Source organism: Aquarana catesbeiana, linkage group LG11, assembly GCF_042186555.1.
Source record: "Aquarana catesbeiana isolate 2022-GZ linkage group LG11, ASM4218655v1, whole genome shotgun sequence".
Lineage (NCBI taxonomy): Eukaryota > Metazoa > Chordata > Amphibia > Anura > Ranidae > Aquarana > Aquarana catesbeiana.
Window position 1 is genome coordinate 112,649,593 of NC_133334.1, and position 20,684 is coordinate 112,670,276.

General features: G+C 45.7%; 4 non-coding genes across 4 annotated transcripts; 2 read left to right on the forward strand and 2 right to left on the reverse strand.

Moving 5' to 3' along the window:
- Positions 1-3,298: 3,298 nt before the first annotated feature.
- Positions 3,299-3,370, reverse strand: TRNAW-CCA (transfer RNA tryptophan (anticodon CCA)). Its single transcript has one exon. It is a non-coding gene; the product is annotated as a tRNA-Trp (tRNA).
- Positions 3,371-3,846: 476 nt separating this feature from the next.
- TRNAV-CAC (transfer RNA valine (anticodon CAC)) lies at positions 3,847-3,919 on the forward strand. Its single transcript has one exon. It is a non-coding gene; the product is annotated as a tRNA-Val (tRNA).
- An 8,651-nt stretch (positions 3,920-12,570) lies between these two features.
- Positions 12,571-12,643, reverse strand: TRNAT-UGU (transfer RNA threonine (anticodon UGU)). The gene has a single exon. It is a non-coding gene; the product is annotated as a tRNA-Thr (tRNA).
- A 123-nt stretch (positions 12,644-12,766) lies between these two features.
- TRNAS-UGA (transfer RNA serine (anticodon UGA)) lies at positions 12,767-12,848 on the forward strand. The gene has a single exon. It is a non-coding gene; the product is annotated as a tRNA-Ser (tRNA).
- Positions 12,849-20,684: the final 7,836 nt, after the last annotated feature.

Genomic DNA, 20,684 nt, shown 5'->3' on the forward strand with positions numbered 1-20,684 from the left:
TTTACGCTTGTTACTCAGTGGCTGACTGTGACCACCTCATTTAAAGTCCCAGGGCGACTCTCTCTTTTTTTTTTTTTGGGAGAGAATGATAGGTATCACACGTAAAATATTGGATTCTATGCTTATGGACTTTAATTCCACAAGACTTACCCACGAGATTGTAACTACCTTCCTGGCAGAGGCATCTGCCATAATCAATTCAAGACCACTTGTTCCAGTGTCCAAAGATCCAGGGACCCCAACTATCCTTACTCCAGCTACTCTTCTTACCCAGAAGCTTGGGTCTGTTCCTGTTCCACCTGGAAACTTCAAAGCAGGAAACCTTTGCTATGACCAGTGGAAGCGAGTACAACACCTCGCCAACTGCTTCTGGAATCGTTGGAAGATGGAGTATCTTTCTACTCTGCAAGGACGCAGGAAATGGCAACGCCTGAACCCTAACATACAAGTTGGAGATCTTGTTCTGCTTAAGGACCAGCAAGCTGAAAGAGTCGATTGGCCCATGGAACTTATTGTAAAGAGCGTTCCTAGTGATGACGGTAAGGTACGCAAGGTGGAGGTGAAGGTTTCAAGACAAGGGACTGTAAAGACCTTCATCAGACCTATCACGGAACTTATTCTGCTCTTACCCTTTGGAGAATGAACTTGTTTGCCTATGTTGCTGGATCCTATCTGCGACTTCAAGAAGAAAGTGTCTTGGACTTAAGTTGACATATCTTGAAGCCTTGAATTAATAGTTGTTGTTTTTGCATTATATGCATGTTCTTTATGTCTTTCAGGTCTTCAAGACATCCAGCAAATTACACTGTTGTTATTCGCAGTTGTATCACTACTGTTCTGATATATATAGTGACATTTACCAATGCCAGACGGGGAGTGTGCTGCCCCAACAGGGCATAGAATTTATATATATATTGTTTTCCTAACCATTTTCTATGGACTTTTATGTTTAGTTTACATGCTGCCATCTAGTGACCCTTTGTGGTAATGCACTTGTCTCTCAAGTTTATTTTTTCCTTATGTTATGACACACTTCCTTTGAATGTAATGCTCCACCCTTCTTCCTGTGTTTTATACTTCCTGTGTCATGGATGTAGCAGCAAGCCACATGTAGCAGGACACATGTATTCTGCATAAGTAAGCTACAGACAGTATCATCTTTTGACCGCACAATACCACAACCTATTCATCTGTTTGTATTCTGTCATCTGCTGTAATCTGATGTTCAGAATAAAGCATCTGTGGATGGAAATCGGTATTGGTGAGTTCAAGCTATCTGATAAGGATTGTCCTCAGTGATTATATCTGCTTATACAGGCCAGGGCCAGGCACAGAGGTCTCACAAGGGATAAATCGTTTCACAACAATCGGAGTCAGAATAGGGAGGTTTCCCAACCATCAAAATACAATGACCACTACCGACAACGATTGCACAAAAAAAAAAAAAAAACAGGCTTGGATCGGCAACCAGCCTGTCCAAAAATGGATCGATATTTCACTGATTACTGTGGAACCAGCCAAATTTTGATCTGTCTATGTATGGCCATACGCATTAAACAATTTCTTTCAGAGGTACATAACAGCACTGAGAAAAAGAATATACTATTGCATATAATATGTCAGCAACCCATGGGTGTGGGAAGAATCTAAACAGGGGGGTAAAGTTCAAGTTGGGTAGAAAATGATGCAGCTCCCCAGAAGATAGTTCCTGAATTTTCTATGCATTAGATAAAGAGAGGCAAAAGGGGGCGCAGCCATCTAAATGCAAACTGTTTAATAAATGAATTCAATTAAAATGGTAATAAAATGTACTCACTAGCAGGGAAAAAGGCATGTCGGTATTGAAGAAAAGTCCTGCTGTTCTGGCTCCACTGTGCAGAGTCTGCCAGGCAGCGGCTGGCCTTTGTGCAGAGATCGGCCGCTAACCTGCTAATGCACTGAGTGCATTTTATTACTTATTTAACCATTTCAGCCCCGGAAGATTTGGCTGCTAAATGACCGGGCATTTTTTTGCGATTCGGCACTGCGTCCCTTTAACTGACAATTGCGCGGTCGTGCGACGCTGTACCCAAACAAAATTGATGTCATTTTTTCCCCACAAATAGAGCTTTCTTTTGGTGGTATTTGACTGCCTCTGCAGTTTTTATTTTTTGTGCTAAAAACAAAAAAAGAGCGACAATTTTGAAAAAAAACACATTATTTTATACTTTTTGCTATAATAAATATCCCCATTTTAAAAAAAAACAAGTTAATTTTTTCTCAGTTTAGGCCGATATGTATTCTTCTACATATTTTTGGTAAAAAAAAAATCACATTAAGCGTATATTGATTGGTTTATTGATTATGTATATTGATTGGTTATATTGAAAGTTATAGTGTCTACAAAATAGGGGATAGATTTATAGCATTTTTAATATTTTTTTTTTTTTTTACTAGTAATGGCGGCGATTTGCAATTTTTATTGGGACTGCCACATTATGGTGGACACATCGGACACTTTTGACACATTTTTGGGACCATTGGCATTTATACAGCAATCAGTGCTATAAAAATGCACTGATTACTGTAAAAATGTCACTGGCAGGGAAGGGGTTAACACTAGGGAGCGATTAAGGGGTTAACTGTGTTCCCTGCTACGTGTTTCAAAATGAAGGGGGAGGGGACTGACTAGAGGAAGTGACAGATTGTAGTTCCTAGCAAATAGGAACACACGATCTGTCACTCCTCACAGAACAGGGACTGTGTTCTGCCTCTCGTGCCCGCGATCGCTCGTGGCCGGTGGTCATCGCGACCGTCGGCCACAAGCATCGGCACCCCCGCAGTGCAGCGGGCGTGTGCTCGTGCCTGCTATCCCAATCCCACGAGCCAACGTATAGCTACGACGACTCGCAGGATTGTGCCGACCTGCCGCAGTAAAATGACGGTGGCTGGTCGGCAAGCGGTTAATTGAATTACTTTATTAAACAGTTTGCAGTTAGATGGGTGTGCCCCCTTTTGTCTCTCTTTACATAACAGCACTGCAGGAGATTTTGCTGAATTGGAAATTAGTGCCATTGAGATTTAAATGATGCCATTCCATCTGATGAACATGTTAAACAGGCATTGTGCAAAAGCTCTGAGCTTTTCTTTGTGAATCATTTGAAAAAGAAAATTTCAAGCGTTATTACTAGTGCTTTACATTACAAGATAGCAACATTATCTGTAGTTATGAAAGGTTTGATTCTGAAAGGGTTAAAGCACTGAAAATCGTCAATCCTAATGTAGGCAATTCTGCGTGCAAAAAAATGAAAAAGTTCTTTGACCCCGACGTGATTTGAACACGCAACCTTCTGATCTGGAGTCAGACGCGCTACCGTTGCGCCACGAGGTCATGTTGTGTCTGTATTCCTAGCTTGTCTCCCTAGCTGGCTATGTGCTGAACAGTTGCACATGCTCATTATACAGTTTAATAAACAACCTTTACAGCACAGACATTCAGCTATTTGGCAATAGAGTTTGTTTAATCTATACTATGTATTATATATATATATATATATATATATATATATATATATATATATATATATATATATATATATATATATATATATATATATATATATATATATAAAATATGTGTTCTATACGTAAAATTACAATTCTGACCTCAGCTAATTAGTTAGAGTTATACCTAACTTCTTCTGTTCCAAATGTTGGAGGATCTGATACATATAGAAAAAAGGTATTTATCTGAATAAAAATAGAGAAGACATTTAAAATGTATATAGTGTGGATTGTTGCTGCTCACACTTGGGGACAATAAAGCCTAGCGCCAACAGAACACTTTAGAGGTGCTTTGCTTCAGTTGTTTCCGTAGTGTAGTGGTTATCACGTTCGCCTCACACGCGAAAGGTCCCCGGTTCGAAACCGGGCGGAAACACTTTTTTTTTTTTTTTAACTGTGATCTTGTTTTTTTTAAAAACACTACTAGGTGATTTTCAAAATCAATTGACTATCATTACAAGCACATTTTGCTCTTATTTTATTAATAGATATATCTAATAAGATATACTGGTAAAGGTTTATCTGCACTACAATGTGTACCAGACGTTCACTGCAGATCTGTGCCTGGTCTAACCAGGCATAGACCTACACATCGGGCTGACTTAGTATAAGTGTCACGAATGCCGTGCTAATCATACAATTATCCTTAGATGTGCTATCGGACGAGAACATTTTTTGCTCATGTTCCTTCAGAAAATGATCCGATCATCGTACGACCGCTTTGAAAGCAGGATTTTTCATCTGATTTTAGGATCGTGTGTACGGGGCTTTAAGAGGCTTATCAGAGGCAGACCGAGCTGGGAGATTCTGCCTTCTTTGTTCCTTCCTCCCTCCCCCATCTGCCTGGCTGAGTAAAAGAGAGGAGGCAGCTGGCAGGTTTTATCTGATGAGTGTCCTGAAGGACTAAGGCTGGCCATACACTATACAATTTTCTGATTCAATTTCCTTTAGATTTACCTTCAACTATGTAGTGCAAGGGCCTGTCTGATTGCATACAAATTGAAAGGGTTTAGGTTTGACCTCATATTATATGGTTTTGGTAAATCTAAAGGAAAGTTGAACAGGAAAATTGTATAGTGTATGGCCAGCTTTACACCACAGGGGGATCAGGCATCCTTAGCACTGCTTGGGTACTTACATTCTGATTATGAAGAAGAGAGAAGAGGAATGTGATACCATGAGCTGCTAAACTCCCCAGTTTACTAAAGGCAAATCCACTCTGCACTACAAGTGTACTTGGAAGTGCAGTCGCTGTAAATCTGAGGGGAAGATCTGAAATGAGGGGAAGCTCTGCTGATTTTATCATCCAATCATGTACAAGCAAAAATGCTGTTTTTTTTATTTTGCATGTCCCTCTTGGATCTACAGCGACTGCACTTGTAGTGCAAAGTGGATTTGCCTCTCGTAAATAAATCCCCCCTGTATCCCTCATTGCACAGTGCCAACGCACCAGTGTGTGGTGTCATTGTGCGATATACACCAAATAAAAAGGGGTCCCTATGGGATTGACTCCGATGCTGAGGCTACACAGATAACCTTAAAGATGCATATCACACTTTTAATGCATTACATTCAAATTAAACGCAACCAATATGCGTTTTAGATGCATTGTCATCCCTGGTCACCTGAGAAAAAATTGACAGGTGTCAAAAAAACGTACTGGTGTGCAGTTTTTATGCGTTCCCATTGATTTCAATTGATTTTGAAACAGTGCACCAAAGATGCAGCATGCAGGACTTTTACAATGCAGCACGGGCGGGCACATGTGTGTATGGTTGTGTGAAATTTGTCATGTTTGTTCTTATTGTTTGTTTTGTTATTACTTGAATCAGCAGATCCGGTACTTTTCTTTTCTGTATGTTCCTTATCATGTTGTACGGAGTTGGCAAGCTGTTTTGTATTTGGTGTACTTTGTGTTTCCTGTCGCATCTTCATGGCAGCATACACGTTGGGTTGTGACTCCGCCTCCACAACCTGATAGGACCACATAGCTATAAATTAGAGAGTAGGCACCTGCCCCAGTATTCTCTTATTTTTCCTCACCTGTCAGGACGCACGGATCAGCACCCCCTTACCGCTTCGCCCCAGCCAGGTTCTAGCCTCTCCTGGGTGGAAGTCCTTCTTGTACAGCCTCTAAACGAGCTAAATGGAAGGAGCTCCACTCTGGTGGTCTCAGGGGCACTCATCTCATCTTAAACTGTTGCCAGAAGACAAGCCTTAAACAGGCTTCAAGTGCAAACAGCCCGCAAAAGCCTTAAACAGGCTTGCTGGAGGATTGGCCAGGGAACCATCTATATGGCCTCAAGAAAGTAAGCCTTAAACAGGCTTCATTGTGTGCAGCGGTCTCCATGTTCCCCCCCCCCTCTTCCCCTCTCCCTTTCCGGCATACCTGGGGTGTCCTGCTGGGCTCTGTGGTCCATGCAGTGCTGTGGGGGACCGCCGAGCGTTCTCGGCGTCCTCGCGCATGCGCAGTACGGCTCTCTGGGCGCTGCTAAGCTGTTTTCCAGTCTCCAAGATGGCGCCGGGCGCCTCGCGGCGCTACTGCGCATGCGCGGGCGTCCGACGCTAATGGCGGCAGATTTAAAAACCACAGCATTGCTGTGGAGGCTGCTGATGGTTGCTGCACGCTACAGAAGCCTGCCCCGCGATCCACAGCAAGAGAAAACGCTCTACAAAGGTGGGTCTTACCCCCCCCCACCGTCCAGGCTGGGTCAGCTTCTACATTGCTGCTTATCTTTTCCTTGCAGGTTTCCAACCTATTCACCATGGAGACCGCTGCCCCAGCAGATCACCGCCAGCCGACTAGGTAAGGGGGGGAAGAAGTGGGTAAGTAAGAAGATTGAAAAAGAGAGCACTTCTAACGCTACCTAAATTGGTCAGCCCTACCAGGTCCTCAGGAACGTCTGCGTCAAGACATACAGAATCCTCACGCAGGAGAAGTCGCTCTAGACACAGACGAAGCCGCTCCTACCATAGGAGGAGTCGCTCAAGAGGAAGTCGCAGAAGAAGCCGCTCCAGATCACGTTCTCGGCATGGTCGATCCCGCCACAGAAGGTCGTCCTCACGTAGGCACCGCTCCCCTGCACGCCATGCCCGTCCCGCTGGAAACGCATGCTGGATCTGTGGTGCGGCGGCTCTTCCGGATAAATTGGTCTGTCAGAGATGCCTAGAAGAGGCCACGAGAGAGAGAGCCTCAGAAGTCGGGGACTCAGCCCCTCAGGCCTCAATACCGGATGTGGATCTTTCCACCATTACCTCTCCAGCCCGGGCCAGCACATCAAAGGAGCAAGACTCCCTATCTGATAATGAAGGCCTGGAGGTGTCGGCAGGATTCGACTTTGGCCTCATAGAACCGTTTGTTAAATCGGTCAAGGAGGCAATAGGATGGGAGGAACCCCAGGAAGTCCAGCCAAAGCAGAGAAAATATTTTCCGCAGCTTAAAAAGGAGCCTGAAACCTTTCCGTTCATCGATGAGCTGGAGGATTTAATCAAAGAAGAGTGGCAGAGGCCAGAGAAAAAATCTAGTCTGAACAACAGACTCCAGAAGCTGTACCCACTCAAGGAGCCTAAAGTGAACCCTCTGGTATCCCCTCCGGTAGTGGACGCATCCTTAATGCGCCTTGCCAGGCATGTTACCCTCCCGCTAGAGGATGCGGTTACGTTTAGAGACGTTCTTGACCGGAAGATCGACACGGATCTCAAGCGGGCTTACCTTTCTGCCGGAGGTGCATGCAGGCCTGCGATAGCACTCGCGGCAGTAGAAAGGGCCATCTCGAGTTGGTCTTCAAACACGGAAAAGCTGGTATTAGAGGGGGCGGACCAAGAGCAAAATTGTGAAGGCATTACAAGAGTTAAGCCTGGCTGGTGATTTCGTGGCTGAGGCCTCAGTTGACACTATCAGGTCTGCTTCAAAGTCTATGTTGGCCTCAGTGATGGCCAGAAGAGCTTTGTGGCTTAAGCCCTGGACGGCGGATCCGGCATCCAAGTCCAACTGGTGCCGTATTCCGTTTGACGGTGAGCACCTTTTCGGGACAAAATTAGATACGGCCATCTCCAAGGTAACTGGTGGAAAATCCGGGCTCATTCCCTCAGATAGGAGGCCCAAACAGAGACCCCCTCCTTTTAAGCGGAATCTCCCAGAAAGGTATAGAGACGCGAAAGCGTACAGACCAGGGAAGGAGTATAGAAGGAACTAGAAGAACCCTCAAACTTCCTTTATGAAATTCCAAAAACCTAAGACCTCCGCTCCCAGTGACCAGAAGCCTTTTTGAAGGTGCGTCCGTCCGGCCAGCAGTAGTGGGAGCAAGGCTTTTCAGTTTCAGGCTGGTTTGGACGGAAACCATACACGATACCTGGACCCTGGCCACCGTCAGTTTCGGCCACAGATGGGCCTTCAAAAATCGACCCCCAAGAGATCATTTCTACCCAACCCGTATTCCTCCTCCCGGAGAGAAAAGGTTATCCCTTCTAACCTATATCCTAGAGCTGCTTCAAAAGCAAGCGATAACAGAGGTTCCGCCAACACAACGAGGCAGAGGATTCTATTCTCCACTATTCCTCGTCAAGAAGAAGTCAGGGGACTTTCGGCCGGTTCTAGACCTGAAGAAACTCAACAGGTCCATCAAAGTGGAGTCGTTCAGGATGGAAAGCCTGCAGTCTATCCTCCAGGCCATAAACTTGGGAGACTGGATGCTCTCCATAGATCTCCAGGATGCCTACCTACACATTCCAATTCACGTGGCATTCCAAAAGTTCCTGCGGTTCTCGGTGGGCCAGGGACACTTTCAATTTCGAAGCCTCCCTTTCGGGATCTCTACGGCACCCAGAACATTTACAAAGGTTCTGCTGCCAGTAATAGCCTTTTTGAGGGAGAAGGGTCTAAGGGTCCACCATTACCTGGACGACATTCTTCTCCTCTCAAACAGCCAGGAATCACTCGTGCAACATCGCGAGATCTTAGTTTCCACCCTAACGAGTCTGGGTTGGATAATCAACTGGCAGAAGAGCAACATTCAGCCTACCCAAAGGATGGTCTTCCTGGGAGCCGAGCTGGACACCCGGGCCAACACGGTAGAACTACCGAAGGAGAAGTTGTCCCTACTAGTTCAGAAGGTGAAAGATGTGGTTCCAGCATCATACTTACCGGCCAGAGCATACCTCAGCCTGCTGGGGTCCTTATCAGCAACCATTCCAATGGTCAGGTGGGCGCAATGGAATACCAGACCTCTGCAAGCCTCCTTCCTGTGCCAGTGGGACGGATGGTCCATGTCCCAACCGATTCGCATCTCGGAAGAAGCCAGACTATCTCTACGGTGGTGGATCCACCCCGGCAACCTCAGCAGATGCAAACAGATAGTCACTCTCCATCAGGAGGTAGTGACTTCGGACGCCAGTCTGGAGGGATGGGGGGCACACTACCTACATTATGCAGCTCAGGGCCACTGGCACTTCAGAACCAGAGATGTTGTGTCAAACGTCCTAGAGATGAAGGCAGCCTTCCAAGCCCTCTTGGCATTCAGCTCTCTTCTGAGAGGGAAACAGGTCCTGATCCAAATGGACAACCGAGTGGCTGTGGCCTACATCAACAGGCAGGGGGGTACCAAGAGCATCTCCATGATGCGGGAAGTTGGTCCGGTGATACAGTGGGCTCAACTGAATCTGCAGGACCTGAAGGCGACGTATATTCCGGGAATTCAGAACGAACTGGCGGACTCTCTCAGCAGAACATTCGTTTCCAACAACGAGTGGTGTCTAAGCCCGCAGGCCTTCGCCCTCATATGCCAGACATGGGGTCATCCAGACATAGACCTCGCAGCAACACCAGAGAACAGGAAATGTCGAAGGTTTCTGTCGAGGAACCCCTTCCCCTCAGCGGAGGGAACGGATTGTCTCCAGCATACCTGGAACTTTCGCCTAGGTTATATTTTTCCACCAACGCCACTGATTGCCAAGTTCCTTCTGAGGCTCAAACACTCAGCAGCTCTAGTACTGGCTGTGATTCCCTTCTGGCCACGGAGGCCTTGGTTCACCACCCTCCTGCAACTGAGCACAGCGGATCCAATTCCTCTTCCGGTGACAACGGATCTACTAACCCAGGGCCAGCTGTTGCATCCGAATCCAGAGAGATTGCACCTAGCGGCCTGGAGACTGAAAGGTCTAGGTTCCTAGATCAGGGCTGTTCGCAGAAGGTAGTCGAAACCCTGCTTTTAGCCAGGAAATCTTCCACGAATTACACCTACGAGAGAGTCTGGGGGAAGTTCTCTTCCTTTGCTCAGGAACAAGGTTGGGATCCGTCTTCCCCATCAGCAATACAAGTGCTTGAGTTTCTACAGTCAGGCCTAGACAAAGGCCTTAGATCTAGCACCCTGAAGGTCCAAGTCTCTGCCATCTCTGCTCTGACAGGGGTTAGATGGGCACTCAACCCTCTTGTAGTTCAGTTCCAGAAAGCATGCCTGAAGCTAAGGCCTCCCAGAAAGCCTTCATTTCCAACATGGGACCTATCAACTGTCCTGCAAATTCTATCCGGAGAACCATTCTCCCCTCTTGAAGATACCTCCCTCTGGGACCTGACTCTAAAAGTCTCATTCCTAATTGCCATCACTTCAGCGAAGAGGGTCTCGGAAATGCAAGCCTTACTTATCAAGGAACCATACCTGATGGTTTACCCAGACAGGCTAACCCTAAAACCTTCAGACAAATTTATCCCAAAGGTCTCTTCTGCATTTCACTTTAACCAGGAGATTGACCTCCCGGCTTTGAACACAGATCAGGGCGTTCCTCATCCCCTGGATGTTAGGGGCAACGTTCTGCATTACCTCTCGGTGACCAAGTCGTTCAGGAGATGCGAGAACCTTTTAGTCATCCCACATGGGTTCAGGAAGGGCCAGGCAGCCTCTGCCCGTACCATCGCCTCATGGCTCGTGAAAACTATCAAAAAGACCTACTCCTTAAGCACCTTGCAAATCCCGGAAGACCTTAGAGCGCATTCCACCAGGGCAATGGCTACTTCATGGGCAGCTTACTGTAAAGTTTCGGCGGAAACCATTTGTAGAGCGGCCACTTGGTCTTCAAGAAACACCTTCATTTCCCATTACAAAATAGACGCTGCACGCTTAGCAGCAGTAGAATTTGGGAGGGCCGTCATACAGGCCAATTCTTCTGTTCCTTGTCAATAAATTTGATTTTTTTTTTGCACTCCCACCCAGTTTGGCGAGTTACTCCCCAACGTGTATGCTGCCATGATGCGACAGGAAAACGGAAAATTGTATACTCACCTTTCCGTAATTTTCCTTTCCTGTCGCATCTTCATGGCAGCATACAATCACCCACCCTCTGAGGTGACATGTGTATATATTTACGGAGAATACTGGGGCAGGTGCCTACTCTCTAATTTATAGCTATGTGGTCCTATCAGGTTGTGGAGGCGGAGTCACAACTCAACGTGTATGCTGCCATGAAGATGCGACAGGAAAGGAAAATTACGGAAAGGTGAGTATACAATTTTCCGTTTTTTATGCCAAAAACTTAAATAAACACCTTTAACCACTTCCCGCCCGCCCTATAGCGGATTGACGTCCGGGAAGTGGTTGTGTTATCCTGACTGGACGTCATATGACGTCCAGCAGGATAACATGCCGCAGCGCGCCCCCGGGGGCGCGCATCGCGGCGATCGGTGGAGCGGTGTGTCAGTCTGACACACTGCTACACTGATCTTGGTAAAAAGCCTCCGGCGGAGGCTCTTTACCACGTGATCAGCCGTGTCCAATCACGGCTGATCACGCTGTCAATAGGAAGAGCCGTTGATCGGCTCTTCCTCACTCGCGTCTGACAGACGCGATTAGAGGAGAGCCGATCGGCGGTTCTCCTGGCAGGGGGGGTCTGTGCTGATTGTTTATCAGCGCAGCCCCCCCTCAGATCACCACACTGGACCACCAGGGATCGCCACTAGGACCACCAGGGAAGGGGCAACATGTGGATGGCCAGGTATGTACCCCATGGCCATCCACATGTGCCCAGTGTGCCCAGTCAGTGCCAATCAGTGCCCACAAATGGGCACTGATTGGCACCATTATGTTGCAGTGATGCCCAACAATGCCACCCTTAGGGGCATCACTGCAAACAACCAGTGCCGTCAGTGCCACCCATCAGTGTCCATTCATGCCACCTGTCAGTGCCCATCAGTGCCCATCTATCAGTGCCCATCCATGCCCATCTGTGCCAACTATCAGTGCCACCCATAAGTAACCATCAATGCCACCTATGAGTGCCCATCAATGCCACCTATGAGTGCCCATCAGCGCCGCCTATAAGTGCCCATCTGTGCCACCTATGAGTGCACATCAGTGCCGCTTACCAGTGCCGCCTATCAGTGCCCATCAGTGCCGCCTATCAGTGCCCATCATCAGTGCCCGTCAGTGCCACCTCATCAGTGCCACCTCATTGGTGCCACCTCATCGGTGCCCATCAGTGCCGCCGTATCAGTGCCAGTCAGTGCCCGTCAGTGCAGCCATATCAGTGCCCGTCGTTGAAGAAGAAAACGTACTTATTTACAAAAAAATTTTAACAGAAACAAAGAAAAACTTGTTTTTTTTCAAAATTTTCGGTCTTTTTTTATTTGTTGCGCAAAAAATAAAAACCGCAGAGGTGATCAAATACCACCAAAAGAAAGCTCTATTTGTGGGAACAAAATGATAAAAAATTTGTTTGGGTACAGTGTAGCATGACCGCGCAATTGTCATTCAAATTGCAACAGCGCTGAAAGCTGAAAATTGGTCTGGGCGGGAAGGTGTCTAAGTGACTGGTATTGAAGTGGTTAATAAAAAGCAGCACACTGATGTGAACATTTCTATAGGATTTAAAGGGGACAAATTTTCATGTGTTTTTGTTGCACTTGAAAAGTGTGTTTTATCACCACAAACGTTCATGAGTATGAACAGAGCCTTAGTCTTTCTGTTACTAAAGTCAGTCTTGATATTAAAAAATAAATAAATAAAGGCGTCAAACGTATGTTCTCCGTTGAAAAATGTTAGGCCCCAGCGAGATTTGAACTCGCGACCCCTGGTTTACAAGACCAGTGCTCTAACCCCTGAGCTATGGAGCCTTAGGTCCTGTCAAAATCTGCCTATCTTTTTTTTTTCTTACCTTTTTTTGGGTGGGAGGGAAATAAACCTTGATGTTGCTTTGTCATAGGTCCTACCTGCATTCAGATAGATAGTAGGTTCTTGTAGTCGTGGCCGAGTGGTTAAGGCGATGGACTTGAAATCCATTGGGGTTTCCCCGCGCAGGTTCGAATCCTGCCGACTACGTTCTTTTTTTTTTGTTTCTTTTTTCTCTCATCCAAATCATTGTAATTTGTTTGTCTTAGTCGAAGTAAATTTAACAGTACGTACATTTACATTTTGGGAACCTTGTCATTTTAGGAAAATTGTAAAACCTACTTAACTTGTTCTAAGTTCTTCCAAATTCCTATTATTACATTCACTTAGCTAAACCACATTCTTAGTAATATAACTAATAAGAGCAAAACTAGGCACTGCTGAGATTCGAACTCAGGATCTCCTATTTACTAGACAGGCGCTTTAACCAACTAAGCCACAGCACCTCATGTTTAAGTGACATGATCCTTCTAAGTTTTTTTGTATATCCTTTTTCATATTAATGTGAAGCTAAATTTGAAAAAGTTTCTGTTATTTACTTTTCTTATTTTGTTTTATATATGCCATTAAAAGCGTTGCGATTGTTAATGCACCCACACAGCTGTCCACTAACACCAGGTTACAGGTACCTGGTTAAAATCAAGACAAAAAAGTGTGAAAATAATCTAGCCATCACATCTAGGGACTGGTAAACTGCAATACTATCAATTTTTGTTCTTGGGTTTAGATATGTGTTATCTGTTTATGTAAAGCGTGTGCAAGTCAAACAATGGATCTAACATCTGTGTGTGATGGGGCTGGACTAGCGTGCAGTCAGGTATCCCTGGAGATGATCTGGGATGTATAGTCCTTCAGGAGGGTACGGGGGTGAGCCTCGTTAGGTGGTAGCCACAGAAAAGCTCTCCACAAGATAGATTCACATGGGTGTAGAGGCGCGATTGATATGCAAGGTCGCCCCATTTGAAGTTATTCTTAAAGTGTTTGTTACCCCAACATTTCATATTCCTGATATCTGCCTGCTGTACCATGTACTTGTATTAGAAAATATCCCGTTCTCCTTGTATTACTTCCTTTAGGTGAAATCCCTGGTGTTCCTGCCAGTCCTGCTTTCCTATTAAAAACTGACCACACTAAGCAGGAGAGCACACCATGTCCAATTCTCTAGGTATGCTGGGAACTCAGCCTGCTCTTCTCCAATGATCAGACTTGTCCTGAAATAGTCCCCCCCACCACCCCCTTGCATATCCATTCACTGGGAAGATCGATGTAATGTTGCTTCTCTTCTCCCTAGCTCTTATGCAGCTGAGAACAGAGGATATATGATTACTTAAAAAAATATTATAAATACCCTTTTCCCTTTTTTATATCTCTATACACAAATGTTTTGTCTTTTACTTCTATTTCAAACTGAATGGGCTGTTTTACAAGGCCAATGTTTACAACCACTTTAAAAATGTTTATTGGAATTCACAGTTCACAAGTGATGAGTAGAGCCAATGTGTTTTGGGGGAAATGACTCCCACTTTGTCTGGGTAATGATGGTTGGTGTGGTCAAGATTGGCCTGGAACCGGGGGGTCAAATGCAAAAGGAGCCCCGTGCATTCTGTCAAATGACAGAGAACCGGACATGCCGCTTGAACTGTGAATTTCAATAGACGTTTTTAAAAATAACCAACAGGTGTGACGACCTCCCATATCAAGTACACCTCTACACCATTCCAAAACAATGGATCTGGCATGGATTACAAAAGGGTTTCTTCTATGTAGCTAATCGCAACATAGGACAATGGAAAAATTCCTCCCTGCTCCTCAGCTCAATTCTCTTTTGGGAACATCAAAGTTATTAAAAATCCTCCCTGTGACCACATTGGAACAAATGTCTCTTAAGCTGTCCATGCATAAGCAGAATTTCATTTGAGAAAATGTTTTCGTAATGTTCACTTGATTTTCTTTTAGTTATTGGGGTCTAAACAACGGTCATTTTCGATTGTTGTGATGTGGAACATTTAAGAAGGAGGGAATTTTTCTTCTGGAATTAATGAAACTCTAGTTGTGAATGTGGTTTTCATGCATGAAAAATCATACCTTTTGGAATGAGTATGTGTTTCCCGAAATCAAACATAGAATTCAAAACATTGGCATAAGAACTAGAAAAAAAAGAAAAATTCATACGAAATTTGTAAAGTTTATGATAGTATTGTTGAATGCTCTGACGTGTTTTTGTCCTCTGCACAAATAACTGATAACACGTTACATGCTTATGCTGTGATGTTATAAATCTAGGAAGAGCTGTTTTAAACCAGGATATCCTGATTTCTCACAGGTTTAAATGCAACTGCACAAATGCCGGACACTTTTATGTGAAACACAAATAAGGAGGACAACCAACAGTCATTTTTAACCGGTTCAATACAGGGCAATTTCACCCCCTTCCTTCCCAGGCCAATTTTTATTATTCAGCGCTGTCGCACTTTAAACGTCAATTGCGCGGTCGTGCGACGTTGTACCCAAAAAAAATTGACGTCCTTTTTTCACCACAAATAGAGCTTTTTTTCTGGTGGTATTTGATCGCCTCTGCGGTTTTTATTTTTTGCGCTATAAACAAAAGAAGAGCGACAATTTTGAAAAAAAACACAATATTTTTAACTTTTTGCTATAATAAATATCCCAATTTTTTTTTTTAAAAACACATTTTTTCCTCAGTTTTGGCCGATATGTATTCTTCTACATATTTTTGGTAAAAAAAATTGCAATAAGCGTATGTTGATTGGTTTGCGCAAAAGTTATAGCGTCTACAAAATACAGGATAGATTTATGGCATTTTAAAAAAAAAAAAATTTTTATTTTTTTAGCTGCGATCGCGATTTTTTTTTGGTGACTGCGACATTATGGCGGACACATCGGACACTTTTGACACATTTTTGGGACCAATCACATTTATACAGCAATCAATGCTATAAAATTGCATTGATTACTGTGTAAATGTGACAGGCAGTGAAGGGGTTAACCACTAGGGGGCGGGGAGGGGTTAAGTATGTTTCCTAGGGAATGATTCTAACTGAAGGGGAGGGGACGCACTAGGGGAGGAGACCGATCAGTGTTCCTCCGTTCTGGGAACACAGATCGCTCTCCTCAGAGCTGACAGGCTGTGGATCTGTGTGTTTACACACACAGATCCACATGCCGGCCCGGTTAACGGGCAATCGCGGGTGCCCGGCGGACATCGCGGCCGCCGGGCACACGCACCTGGCGCGCCCCCTAGACGGCCGGGAATCCCAGGACGTCATATGACGTCCACCCAGGATGGGAGATCCCATCTGTGGACGTCATATGACTATGGGCGGGTACTGAAGTGGTTAATTCACAGTTACAGTGGTCAGCAAGGCATATTGAGGGTGAGTTTACCCAGCAGGGACACAAATAGCAATAAAAATCTGACAGACTTTTTTTTTTTTTTTTTTTCTCAGGTAAGTCTTGCTATCCTAGTAATGGGGATAGAAGGGGGAGTTGTCCAGATTTCTTTTATTTAAATTTCTTACTCTTTGCCTAAAAAAAATAAAAGAAGGGGTGTATATATTTTTTTCTCTCTCTCACTTCCCTTATTTCTGTCTGTTGCCATGCAGTCCACTTGCACCTTTCGGTTCTTCCGCCAGCATGAGCCTGACCCCACATAACCAAAACCACCACAATACCAGGTAAGGGCCAACTTTGGGTAAGTAAGACGATGCGGGAAAAAGAGTGCGTTCTGCCCTGACGAGCGTGTCTTCCTGGCTATTGCAGTCCCGGCCGCTCACACTCCCGCTCTAGGAGGTCCAGAGGCCCTCTGGATCGTCAGGATTTTTCCAGGGCAGAAAGTGACTCCTCCAGTCCTGGCAGACCCCAGTAAAAAGGGCGCAAATGTATGCTTAAGAGAACACACACAGCTTCTCCTCCGAGTGCTCAGCGCCCGAAAAGCAAATGTTGGTTATGTACCAGGCACTTCATGGGTGACTCCAGCCCAGGAGATTAGACAGGCTGATTCCCCAGACCCAGTATTACAGCCAATCTTCCAGGCAGAGGGAGAAGATATCGCCTCCTCCCCGGCAGAGAATCCTGAAGGTTCAGGCTTTGATTTTGCGCTAATACCACTATTCATTAAGGCAGTAAAAGCTGCACTGGAATGGGGGGATCCGGAACCTTCTCCAAAGAAGGAGAAAACCTATTATCACACACCATACAATCTCTGATTTTAAATTGTGTGACAATCGCTGCACCTCACGCATTAGGTGCCTTTATCATTTCAGGGCACCCCAAATGCGATGCTATTCTGCTGTGATTGTCACGTGAGAGAACGCGCCTTTAAAAACATTGTGCGAATTGTGGTCACCCCTAAATGGGAGCAGGGGCTTCTTTTTTGCACATGTAGGGCAGCCAAGTGAATGGGCCGCCCCCATGCGAGTTGCAACATTGCATACAAATCGCTTTTTAAAAATTGCATAGCAGGAACACTTGTCTCCTCTACATGATAATATCAAATGCCTCTGCAAAGTGACCTAAGCACAGATTGCTTTTCAGTGCAATAGCAGATCCTGTTGAAGTGTGAACAAGCCTTTGGGTTCCATAGGAGGAACCTAAAGAAACAGGTAGTACCTTTCCTCTTATGACAGAAATAAGAGGCCTGTTTCAGGAGGAATGGGAAAAGGGGGAGAAAAGGGGGAGAGAAAATCCTCCTCAACTAATAGGTTGCAGAAGTTGTATCCACTAACGGAGGAGGATGCGACTCCTTTATCTAAACCACCAACGGTGGATGCGGCAGTCTCCAGACTGGCAAAGAATGTGACACTTCCAATGGAAGACTCCTTTCACGATATCCTTGATTGAGGCATTGACATGGACTTAAGAAAGTTTTACCTCACGGCAGGTGGTGCTTGTAAACCCACCGTTGCGTTAACATCTGTAGCAAGTGCTATGAGAGTGTGGGTGCAGAACTTGCAGTATGCGATCAACAACCAGCTGCCAAAAGAAAAAAATCATCAAGGCTCTTGATGAGATAAAACTCTCGGTGGACTTCACATGTGAGGCAGCTATAGACATCATTCGATGGTCCTCCAGAGCCATGCTCAGCTCAGTCACAGCCAAAAGAGCACTGTGGCTAAAACTCTGGGCGGCTGACGCTTCCTCAAAGCAGAATTGCTGTAAACTGCCTTTTGATGGGAAGGCGCTGTTTGGCCAAAAACTGGAGACTGCCATCTCCAGGATTACGGGAGTCAAATCAGGTCTTCTGCCCCAAGATCGAAGGTCCAGACGCCAGAGCGGGCAACCATCCAGAGGAGCCTCAAACAGGTATTGGGATTTTGGAGGCTTTCGCACATCCAAGGACTTCAGAAGGCGTTGGAGGGGTACACAGTCAACCTTCGTACGATCGCAGAGAGCTAAGACCCCTGCAGCTCCCCAAGATACCCAGAAGCCCTTTTACCGCCAGGCCCGCCCAGGAGGCAGTTGGAGCCAGGTGGCTCAAAGTGACCCAGTTATGGCAAGACCACTGCCAAAAAACGGCGGATTGAGTCCACAGTGGCACAAGGCCATTATTGGCTGTTCAAACGGCAGCCTCCAGAACTACCTCAAGAGGCTGAATCAATTTATCCAGATAGACTCAAGATGGAGTCTCTCCATACCATAATCCAGGTTATTCAACCAGAAGACTGGAGGATTTCAGTGGACTTGCAATATGCCTATCAGCATGTCCCAATCCTTCAGTCATACCAGCAGTTCCTCAGATTTGCATTGAGGGTCAGGCATTACCAGAGCCAGCTGGAGCCTACACAGAATATGGTCTACCTTGGGGCCCAATTCAATACTCAGGCGTCCACAGTTTCTTTGCCACCTCAGAAACTCCCCAAAATCAGGGAGAAGTTCCAACAGGCATTGGCTGCACCAGTGATGTCAGCATCCCAGTGCACGAGTCCTCCTGGGACGATGGCTTCTTGTATTCAGATCACCTGGGCTCACTGGAAACTCAGAGTTTTCGAACAAGGCTTCCTGATGCAGTGGAAGAGTTCATTTAGCCTAGCCAATCAGGATTACCAGCCAGAGGCGCCAGAGTCTCTGGTGGTAAACAAACGCTAAACGGTATAGTCCATTAGGGCCGCAGCCATGGATCATTGTTACCACAGATGCCAGTGCAGCAGGGTGGGGCGCCACCTGCGAACAACTCAAGGTCCAGGACAGAGGGGAATTTCCCACTCAGGGCCTAGTTTCCAATATTCTGGAACTTCAAGCAGCATTCATGGCGTTGGCCACCTTGCTGCCTCACATACAGGGTCACCCAGTCCTGCTCCATCTGGACAACACAGCAGCAGTGTCCTACATACAGCGACAGGCGGGACGCACAGCCAATCCCTCTTGAGAGAGGTGAAACCAATCATGACATTGGCACAACAATATCTCCCAGATTTGAGGGCCATATATCTTCCAGGCTGTCAGAACTTGGAAGCAGATCGCCTATCCAGACAATTCATGGACCCCAACGAATGGTCCCTTCTCCCCGAAGTGTTCAAACAGATCATTCACAAGTGGGGGTGTCTGCAAGATGGATATTTTTGCCTCATCAACCATCTACAAGGTGAGCTGGTTCCTCTCAGGCTACCCTCATCCATTAGCAGAGGGGATGGATGCAACTGGCCTATGCCTTCCCTCCAATTTCTTTAATCCTGAAATTCCTGAGGAGATTGTTGACAGAATTTGACACTCATCACAGTATTTCCTTACTGGCCTCACAGACCATGGATCTCTCTGGCAATGTATCTCAGCGTGTGCACACTGATCCCTCTGCTAGTGACTCCTCATCTCCTGTCTGAAGCAGATACCCTACATCTGCAACCATCAGGACTGGCCTTTGCGGCCTGGAGATTGTAAGGCAGGGGTTACAAGAGTTAGGATGTTCTCCAGAGGGTATGAGAACTTTACAGAGTTCCAGAAAGGGGTCAACCAATGCCATCTACTCCAGAATATGGAATAGGTTAATGAGCTTTGCAGCTGGACGTCAGTTTGACCCTAGTGACCCAAATGTACTGTATCTCAAATCCTGTCTTTCCTGCAATCCGGATTGAATTTGGGGCTCAGTTCGCTTAAGGTGCAAATTTCAGACATCTTGGCTTTTACCCAAAAGAAATGGGCAGCAAACCTGCTGGTGGAGCACTTCATGAGAGAGGTACTTAGACTACGCCTTCCCAAGAGAAATAGGTTCCCTCAATGGAACCTGGCAGTAGTCCTCAATTTTCTAGCAAACCCTCCTTGTACTCCGACAGAAGACTGTTCATTATGCTGATCTGCACGAGTTGGACATTCCAAAAGTCCTCAAAGCCTATCTCCAGGCTACTTCTACATTCAGACGTTCTGACAGACTTTTTCATCAGCACGAAAATTTAAAGGGAAAGAGACCTCGGCCAGAACCATCTCGGCCTGGATACTAAAAAATATTCACCAGGCATATAGAGCTGGGAAGGATCTTCTAGAGGTGGTTAGAGCTCACTTAACCAGGGCGATGTTGTCTTCTTGGAGACAGTCTGCAAAGAGGCTAGCTGGTCATAACATCATACCTTCTTAAAACATTACAGGGTAGATCCAGCAGCTCTTACTACAGTAGAGTTTGGGAGGAAATACATCCAAGCTTTTATTTCTATTGTCAAATAAAGACTAAGTTTGTAGCATTAAACCCTCCCTCTCAAAAGCTCATTATGTATCATATGTATGCTGCTATGTTTGGCGTCAGGAAAATGGAAAATTGTATCAAATACTATAATTTTCCTTTCCTGACACCAATACATGGCAGCATACGAACCCTCCCTCTGATCTTTGTGCTTTATATGGGTATGGGGGAAGTAGCTCTCAGTCAGACTTTTATAGAGCTAAACAGGTCCTGTGGGTGGTAGAGCTGCACGATTCTGGCTAAAATGAGAATCACGATTTTTTTTGCTTAGAAGATAGATCACGATTTTCTCACGATTC